We start from the raw sequence: 11,159 nt of genomic DNA on the forward strand, positions 1-11,159 counted from the left end.
CACCCTACAATAAGATATAAATTTCAGTGTTGCTCTTTTTTCATAGAGTATGTGTGTTCTGTATCTTCCTCCGTTAGTAAGAGCACCACGTACCATGGGTTATGGTGTAACGAAGGACATTTAACACACTGTATCGGTACAGATTGACCATTGCCTACCCAGTTTCCTAGCCTTACCGTGACGGGTCTTTCTACCAGAAACTTTACCTCTTAAGAACAATCCAATAAGACATACGCAATGACAGATCCAGCCATTTTCAAAAGGTGAATTCCCAAACCAGGATAATAAGGTCCCATATGTCCCCATTCAAATGCATTGCTCGTCCAAGATAAATGGGGTTTCCAACCCCGTACCCCTGGATCCGCCACTGATACAAACCTGATTGGCTCGTCAAGTAAAAAACAAGAGGATATAATAATTGGTATGTAGCTTATGTTTCTGGTTCTGCTAGGTTGTGCACACTTAAAATTTATAGGTTATATGTTGTTAACAGCTTTTTATTTATAAGATAACAAAATGAGAGATACGCATATTTAGCATATGTGCATTAGGTACCTGAGTGCTTTAACTTAGAACGGAATATCAGAGCCATACGGGAAGTTTCGGCCACAGTTGTTTCGGCCAAATTTTTCTTTGTCTTCTTTTTTGTATACAGAAAAACAACAACTGGTTGATATTTACTTTCTAGCGCATGCCTGATTTAACAGTACAAACTTTAATAGTCGTTTCGGCCACACTACCAGTTTGGCCATACGATCAGTTCGGTCATACTTTGTTAAGTCATTTTGGCCAAATTGCCAGTTCGGCAGTTATTTCTTTTGATGAAACAACCCGGACGATATCAAGTTTCAATGACATTTGCCTCTGCTTCAAGAATGACATAAAATATAAAACTACGTTTATCAAAACATTATCTAAAATGTGTTAAAAAACGTAAAATTGTGTGAAGTATCTATATAAAAAGAATATGTGGTATGATAAAATGCCATATTAACAACTATAGATCACCGTATAAGTCCTTCAACAATGAACAAAGGCTATACTGACACTAAAATGAAAAATGTCAAATCATTCAAATGAGAAAACTAACGGGCTAATTAATTTATATACAAAATAATGAACGAAAAAACTATGTAACACAGCAACTACAGACAACCACTGAATTACAGGTTCCTGACTTCGGACATTGTTTATTTTGTTATACATTTTTCTAATGTGAATCGGTATGGTAACTTGAGATAATCTATCTTATCAAGCATTTGTAAAGTGAGATCCAAAATGATTATACATTAACAACGATAACAAACCTGAACACAAGAAGATTCCATGATGGAAATGAATTTCGAGCCTTTATACTATTATTAATTTCAGTTTTATCCCCCCCCCCCCTTCCCATCAGTTTTTAAAAAGTTGACCTATCAAAACATAGATTTTTGAATTCCACACCTTGAATCAAAAACTATATAATTACTTACAAAATGATTTGTATTTATTATACGACCGTAACAATGCATTTGTGTCTTGCTTCATGCAGCTACAGTTATATTTTTACTGTAACTGGATAATGATTTTTAAAGTTTGTATCTAAATTACAATTAGCGAATTGTTATTGGCATTGTTAAGTCGTAGGGCGTATTTAACCTCAATGCATCATAAAAAAATATGTACCACTTTAGTGCATGTTGTCGGTAAAATGGGATGCAAATACCATTTTCAAAACCTTCAAATATGCATTATCTATAACATAAAATTGTTTATAGAATCAGAAAAAATAATAAAGTACATTACAACAAGGTATAGATTCACTGTATAGTATACCGCTTTCTTGGATTGTACAATAGGAGTACAGAATAGGATAGAATATTTTATTTACCAAATTAGGGCCCCAGGAGGGCATATAGCATACAAACAATCTATAATCATTGCCAAGAATCTGTCCGGTTTAAGGGAGATAACTCAATTTGAATACAATTATTTGTATCGACAAGGACGATAATACATCCTCGCTCCACATGGGGTTACTAGATAATTTGACAATTGCGATAAGACGCACATTTAAGGGGTTGAACACCCGCTGGTCTGTAAGATAACTTCAGTGAAAACCAATACCAGATGTTATCGCTAAAATAATTTTGATTCATGTTTTCTAATTTTTGGTTCAATTTGTAAAATTAATTGAAGGCCGGAGTTCCGATCTTTGTTGAAACCGGGGACTACTGAATTAGTTTCTTAGTCCTAGTTGAAACATTAAAACGGCGCAAGATGTTTGACCCAAATCGGTAAATGCAAAATGCATATAAATAAATTATATTTTCTTATTCAAAATGGATTGATCATCAAACTGACTGAAATGTATTTGAAATTTTAGTTCAAGTAACAAACACAATTGGCCGAAATGTCGTTGTCTTACGAGTCTTTATTTTTTTTTATGTGTATATATATAACAGGTACCTTGAGAATTCGGAATGTCTGTCGTTTAATTCAATTTTAAAGTTCATTGACAGTTAATAATTATTAAATGTACACTTACTTTGAGCATGGAAGTAATATTACTTCTATGCTTTGAGTGAGGATAACAGCACAATTCCGCGAGTTCTGATTTGTTTTTCGTAAATTCTTTTGTTATAAATGAGGCCTTTAGTTTTCTCAATTAAATAATTCCATATTTTTTTTAATGTTGGGGCCTTTTATATCAGACTATACGTACGGTATGTTTTTTTCCTCAATGTTGAAGACCGTACGGTTGTCTATAGTTGGATACGACCACCTATACCAAGTCAGGAATATGACAGTTGTTACATATATCCATTCGTTTGATGTGTGTTATCATTTGATATTGCCATTTGATTACTGTCTTTTCGTTTTGAATTTTCCTCGGAGTTCAGTATTTTTGTGATTTTACTTTTTTTGTTTGAACTTTGGTGGACAGTTGTCTTATTGGCAATCGTATCACATTTTTTTTGTTTTCATATGTATGTTCGATGTGTACTGGTAGATAACTTATCTTCAAATCGGTACTTTAGATCTTTTGTATTCTGTAGATAAGATTCATGCCCAATGTACAGGGAAGCATTTTCCTACTAATTTTAAGAGTTTGGTCTTGTGTTGTGCTTTTATACCACAGATAAATTTGAGCACTCACAAACATTTTTAGCCCCGCCGAATGCCACGGTTTCTAGTTTTGTTTTATAAAGTCAGGAACAAATTATTTGTTATGAGGTTGTCGTTTCTTGTTATCCACAAGAGAAAATATGACACAGAAATTTTGTTAGTCTTATGTGTGTGTGTGTTTTTTTCATTTTTTTTTATATGTTACTGAGTTTGTGTGACGTTCTTTTCGCTAAATTATATATAGTTATAACATTATTGTATTGAATATCTCCCCCCCCCCCCCCCCCCCCCCCCCCCCCTTTGCGTTAAAGACCCATTGGTGACTATGGGTTGTTTTCTGCTCTTTTGTCGGGTTGTTGCCTCTTTTTATAACTCATTTCCCGTTTACATTCTCAATTCTATTGAAGTTATAAAGCTACTATACGATATGGGTTAAGATAATTGATAAAAGCCATACAGTAACTTATACGGTTCGACGAATATAGTGAGAAAGCGTCATTTCAAAAGCAGATTCTACATTTTGTTTGTATCTACGTTATGACAATTAACACACTTAAATCATGTATGAAAATAAAATCTCGGAAATGTCATATTTGTTGACCCTTTCCTGTTAAATAAAATAATACAAGATTCCAGCATCGTTTCCACCATATATCCACCTCGAGTATCCACAGGTATATAGCCTGAAGCTGACATGTTAATTGTCATACAAGTACCTGTTCAAAGCTGACAATCTTTATCGTTTTGTGAAGAAATTATTGACTTTTTATTTAATATTGTTTCGGTTCAATGAATTTTAATTCAGTTGAAGAGCTTGGGATAAAATAAAATGACAAGGCAATTCTATAAACAGCAGTTACTTTCATTTTATACAAGTATATTGTTGTATTTAGATATATATGTTAGTTTCGATTATTTTAGTCATCAACAAGTTTCCTTTTGACGGCGAATGTAAATTTATATCATCATATGGTAAAACGTGTCTTAAACTGAGTGGTTTACTTTCTTATGTATTGTGCGCACACATTATTCGTATATTTAGTTTTAAGAAATTAACTTGATAACAGAAACTTGGTTTTGAAGAAAAATCTATTATCTGATTTTAACTTGCCGTATCAAGTGGTCGAATTCAGTGGTGTATTATATATGCTGTTTTATGCATGCACTGTTGAAGTGCGACGAAATGGAATTGTTCTCCTTTATGATTGTGTATTCAAATACTGAGGAAATAGCCTTAAAAAGGTTATACAAGTATTGTTACGTAAAAGAGTCAAAAGGACCAGTTAAAATGCAACTAGTCACTGGGGGAGTTGTCTCATTGACAATCTGCCATCATACAGCTACTGCTGAACTCTTTTTTTTTTTTTTTTATCAAATATGAATAGAAACTATTTAATCCCATTAATTACAAAAAAATGTGATTGTGTATTGATAAAACACTCAGTTGAACGTGCATCTATTTAATACAATGCGTTAACTTTTAGATTACGATTGCATATTCTCATACTTTATTTAATATCGGTTATAAGCACGTGATAACAAACACAAACAAAAACTTTGAATATATAGTTAACTTCAATAATAAAAACGTGAATTTCATATTATTTATTGTTTTGTAATTCCTTCAGCCCTAAACCAAGTTAATACAAAACGTCGTTTACACTATATCCCATGAATTATTATGTCTCAGCATGACTGTATAAACAAGATTGTGTAACAGGCTACTATCTGTTTACACAAACAATGTATCCTGTTGTCAAATAGAAATTGATAGAATAAAAACTTAAAATCGCCTACTTTTAAATCAAATTTGGTGCAAGGAGACAATAACCAATTTAAAAATAAACTACACCACATTAAACTATAACTTTTCATCTTTCTCTTGGTCACAACAGCTAAGGAATGTCATCAGTAAAAGTATTTTATTTATTTTTTCAAAGCTGACCACTTTCCCTAAAAATGGCATTTTCTGTAAGAATAACTGCAAATGTAAGCCATTTGACATCACTGTATGAAAAATCTAAATTTGTAGCATGAAATTTAAACATTATTTTAAAATAATTTATATCATTAAAAAGAAGACACATTAAGGATTCTGGTGATCACAACAGCTAAGAAAACAACCGGGAAGAAAATTGAATATCGTCTTATAAAGATTATTTTCCATATAACTTCTATATAACGATTTTCTCCATGTAGGGTATCTGAATTCACGCATGCGCAATGTCGACCGGACTGATTCTTGACAATGACTAAAATTACGAGGTCCAATTTGTCAGCCGTCATCGGGTAAAAACGACAAATCAAAGAATTCAACTCTAGATATAACTAATATAGGACAATGGCATAGATTAAAAATTACACCACTCCAGACCCTTTTGTTTTCCACATAATTAATATTGCCAATAATTAACAAATTCCGGGTCGAATCCGATACCGATACCAATAGTATATTCACCTGTTAGCTATTACCTTATCTGTACATTCCGCATTTGACAGGCGCACCACCAAACGGTGTATTTAGGATTTTGCTATATACACGGCTCATAATCAAAGGGCTGACACTACTAAATTCAATCATTGTCAAATTGTTCCCTATTGTAGTGTTATTCAGTAATCAGCAAGATTTTCTAAGATAACTAATATAGGACAGTGCTGTTGATTAAAAAATACTCCATTCCTGGATAGCCAGGACCTTTTGTTTTCCAAATAATTAATATTACCAATAATTGATAAGTTCCAGGTCGACGGGTTCAAACAGAAAGATTTGAAAGCAGAGAAAACTGTGTATCTTATAATCGACATGACTTTATCAGATGACAATACCAATTACTAAAATAAGGCTTAGGCATAGTTATATACTTTAATTCAGTCACGGACCCGCGATGGCACGGGTGTGTACTTGTAGTATTATAAACAATAACATATGCAATACACAAACAACATAATCGGTCTTGTTTTTTTTTCCTATGTCTGCATATTTTTAGACAGATTTGCAATTAATGTGTAAGATTATTCAATTATATAAAGAATTTGCATATTATCCAAAATGTTTTTAAACAAATATCAAATATTTGTGTGTTTTATAATCAATTTTCAACTTAGCCATTTCAGGTATGATAACTCCGACTCTTTATTATATAGTAAAAGTTTTATGCAGGAATGATAGTGAAATTCTCATTTTTTGCTTGTGGCAATAAAACAAGCACGGTGTCACTCGGGCTTCTCCACTAAGAAAAACTAACCGCCACGAAATAACCGAAAAGAAGATATAGTTTTATAATGGTGCTAAATCACATGCACTACTTCCCCACTAAGAAAACTGCTGATTAAGATCAGACAGGAGACATCAATGTGTGTAATGAATGGTGAATCGTTACACGAAAAACTGTAGTCTTTTAAGCATTAACATCGTGTACAGACATGTTTTAACTACATATTTCTGATAAGCTAACACCGGGAGACACCTGGCTATATTTTATCAAACCATATCATTTTTTTTTTATCTATTAGATTATTTTAGAAATAAAAAATATATATGAGTCGTCCTCAGCTGTAATATAAACTTCGTTCCGTTAATATTATTTGCATGTGTCTACATGGGCTCTTTGTTGCTTTGACTATAACTAGGGTTAATTTTTTTTAAAAGAAAATGAGGTATACATTTGTTTAGAAATTGGCAGCATTTTTGACTACTATATGCATGTATGTATCACACCGAACAGCAAGCTATAGACAATAACTGTTTAGTGTCTTTAAATATCAGCTGTATTTGTACGAGGCTAGGAAACAAGGTGTATGCGAGCTTTTAGCGAGCTACTACACCTGTTTCGAGCCGAGTACAAATACAACTGATATTTAAAGACACTAAACAGTTATTGTCTTTATCCTGCAATTAATTCTGTATATTGTTTGTATTTTGAAAGACACAAAAACTAACACATTTAGTATTTATTTTCAATTTGTAATCCCTTGAGGCCCGCGTAGTAATATCAAAATCACACACATTACGCTGAAGACGGGTTCGCAAAAAAAGAATCTCAAATGGTCAACAATAATACATCGCTCAAGGTGAATAATTATCTATTTTAACATAACAACTAATTTCAACAGTAAAAAGAAATAACAAAACATTGTCAAATTTGAAACAGAAGTGTACGAGTTGTCCTACGCTTCAGATTTGAACTTTAATAAACATGCATGCTGAAATTGAGTTGATTTTGTAACACAATCATACACATTCAAGTTTTGAAATCGACAATTGTCATCGTCATTGGAATGCAACTGGAATACACATTCTGAGGTCACACAGGTTCAAACAATACTCAGTCCGGCAGTGGGCGGAGCTTTAAAGCGATATCTGTATAGTATACAGATACATCATAGCGATATCTGTAGGGCTGTATCTGTATAGTAGGACACCCAATTGCAGGATAAAAAAAGGTATCCGAAAAGATGCATGCATGTGGTTGTCAAACGCCGGGAAGGAGTCTGTATTTCAGTGGTTGCCGGGAAAGAGTCTGTATTTCAGTGGTTGTCGGGAAGAAGTCTGTATTTCAGTGGCTGCCGAGAAGGAGTCTGTATTTCAGTGGTTGTCGATGCTAGCTATCTGTTATATTTGTCATTTGGTAACTGTTTTATCATAAATCAAATCAAATATTTTATTATAGTCTCACCTCTATACATGTACAATACTAACATGAATACAATATCTACATAGATATAGGAAGATGTGGTATGAGTGTCACTGAGACAACTCTCCATCCAAGTCACTCTTTATAAAAATTAAACCATTATAGGTCAGGGCACGGTCTTCAACACGGCGCCTAGGCTCACAATGAACAGCAAGCTATAAAGGACCCCAAACATTACTAGTGTAAAACCATTCAATCGGGGGAAATAACGGTCTAATCTATATATAAAAAACGAGAAACGACAACCACTAAACAGATTCCTGACTTAGGACAGGTGCAAACAATTGCAGCGGGATTAAACGTTTTGATGGTACCAAACCTTCTCCCTTTTCTGAAACAGTAGTATAACTACAGCATGTTTTAATTAAAAGTACAAATGTTTAAACAACCTTAAACACATTCGAGAGCCACTCTCAAAAGAGTTATAAGAGACTTTTACATGTATAAAAATTGAAAAATCTATAACACTTTTTTTTTTATCTATTATACCGCCACTTTTAAGCCGCATTTAGGCTATTTCGTGCCGGTCAGTTTTTATTGGTGGAGGAAGCCGGAGTGCCCGGAGAAAACCACCGACCTTCGATGGGAAGTCAATTAAGATTGAAGTCGAGTGCACCCGCACGAACGGGGTTCGAACTCACAACCTCAGTGTTGACTGGTTAGTGATTACAGTAGTAACTACTCAGACCACTCGGCCACCGAGCCCCCCCCCCCCCTTTTTTTTTTTTTTTTTTTTTATCTATATCTATGTATAACCCTAGTTATAGTCAAGCAACAAAGCTCCCATGTGGACACATGCAAAAAATATCAACGGAACGGAATTTATATTACAACTGAGGACGATTCATATATATTTTTTTTTATTTCTAAAATATATATAAAACATTCTTCCTTTGAATTAAGATATAATGGCAGATTTTGGAAGAATAAAAGCATAAATTTTCATTTGTAAATAAAAAAATATCTTTTTCATTTTCAATTCAGTCTAAAAAAACACTATTAAAAGAAAATGCTCTAGTAAAAAGCTCTTGTCTTGCAGGTGAATATAAAGAGCGTTGGTTTTTTGTTTGAATAGTTTCATATTTTGTCGTGGCCAGGTCTTTTATTGCTTCACTATACGTTTTTCTCGTGTTGCAGAAAAGAGGCAGATGGGTAAAGGAAGGCTTTCATTCTCCAGTATTTCACATGATTCATTGGTATAAAAACAAATTTCGATTCGCTGTTGAATAATCATTATAAAGTGAAATATCCGTTGACATGATGTGAAAATCATCCCGAAAAAAATTAGATCTGAAATACCTATGTTCCTGTTGGTCATATATAGAAAAAGTGTGACGGCGAAATCCATCTCTGACAGTCTGTGTTGTGGGATACCTTAGAATCGCTTAGATAAAAATATAAGTAAGATATGCACAATACGTATTGGGGTACTGAAGTGTCTTTTAAAGAAAGGGGCTTTAGCTGCATGTTGAATTCACCGATTAAATCAAAATTCTATAATTTTTATAATATTTTTATAACATTCTAACACGAATATCCATATTGCAAAAATAAACCCCCAGGATTTGAATCCTTGAGCAAAAAGGGACAAACTCAACATTTACAATATGATGTACCCGCTTTCGTGCGTATTTAAGTCTAGCAGAAGGTTAAGTATAGTTGCGCCTGTCCCAAGTCAGGAGCCTCTGGCCTTTGATAGTCTTGTTTCCTGTGTATAATTCGGAGTTTAGTATCATGACGTCCATTATCACTGAAATAGATATAGAAAGATGTGGTATGAGTGCAATTCTCCATCCAAATATCAATTTATAAAAGTAAATCATTATAGGTTATCATTAATAATCATTATGGGTACGGCCTTTAATTAACACGGAGCCTAGGCTCACACCGAACAACAAGCAATAAAGGACCCCAAAGTTACTAGTGTAAAACCATTCAAACGGGAAAACAACGGTATAATCTATATATAAAAAACGAGAAACGAGAAACACGTATAAATAACATAAACAAACGACAACTATTGTACATCAGATTAGGACAAGTGCAAACATTTGCAGCGGGATTAAACGTTTTAATGGTACCAAACCTTCTCCCTTTTTTTTAGTATATATATTTGTTTAGGGGCCAGGTGAAGGACGCCTCCGGGTGCGGGAGTTTCTCGCTGCATTGAAGACCCATGCATTGGTGGCCTTCGGCTGTTGTCTGCTCTAAGGTCGGGTTGTTGTCTCTTTGACACATTCCCCGTTTCCATTCTCTATTTTATTGTTACATGAATACAGGTTTAACTGAGGTTAAATTGTTGAATTGTAAGCCCAGTACATTAGTAATCTTTTAGATTTTATTTTTACCAAATTAAACCATACTGAATGCTACTAATTTGAAACAAAATTTGTTTTTGTCAAAATCGTAGGGGCATTGCTGCAATTTATAGACAAAATATGAATAAACCCTAACTTTGCGTTTCCCTGAAGATGTTACCAAGGCCGTAACTAGACATATTATTTTAGTGAGGCAAAATAATTGAGCCGAGCGGAGCGAGCCGAAGCGAGGCGAACATTTTTTTGGGGGGTATGGAATGAATGGATGCAAAATCTTGCATTCTAAAGAGTTTGACAATGTTTAAGATTTGGACACTTTTTATATAAATGTTTCATATCTGATGACATTGACTAGCACCAAATTTTTAACAAAAAAAATTATTTAAATTTATGTCAGATAAACATCCAAATATCAATTTGAGTCTGTCGCCAGAACAGTCTAACAAACATCGATCCAGTAGAGTTTATCAATTTTTCTATGACCGGTTTCGTCAAATCGGTTCAGAATATTTGTTCTGCTGACATCCTTATCTTGATGAAAATGGAGCATGGCAAGACCGCACAATCACTCGCCACTCATGCATGCCCTTTCCCAAGTTTTCAGTCGTTTCAGCATGTCCAGGGCATTATGTGTTTTTAGCTGTAGTAGTACACTATCATCAACACAATGATCGACGTCTTCTTAGGCGATTCCTTCTCCATCAACAATTCGGTAGCAGCATCGGTAGTAACAGTTTTGTTTGCAAAGGGAATTAAGCTTTCCTGTAAACACCATCATACAGTCGCTGTTTCAAAATATTAAACTCGCTTTTATGCTGACAAAATGTAAACAAACTAGGGATAGAATGAGATAAGATATATGTATAAGATTCTATCTAGAGTTAGTTTACTAGTATGATATGGGTACAGGGGAATTGGACTGGAGTTTTCGCCGTTTACCTGTAGGTCAGTGATTTCAAATTATTTCTCCAAATAGTCCGAGGCATAATATTTTAGTTCAAGAATCAATAAATTTAGGGGTCGGGGTTTGAGGTGT

This window comes from Mytilus edulis, chromosome 5 (assembly GCF_963676685.1).
Source record: "Mytilus edulis chromosome 5, xbMytEdul2.2, whole genome shotgun sequence".
NCBI classification, from domain to species: domain Eukaryota; kingdom Metazoa; phylum Mollusca; class Bivalvia; order Mytilida; family Mytilidae; genus Mytilus; species Mytilus edulis.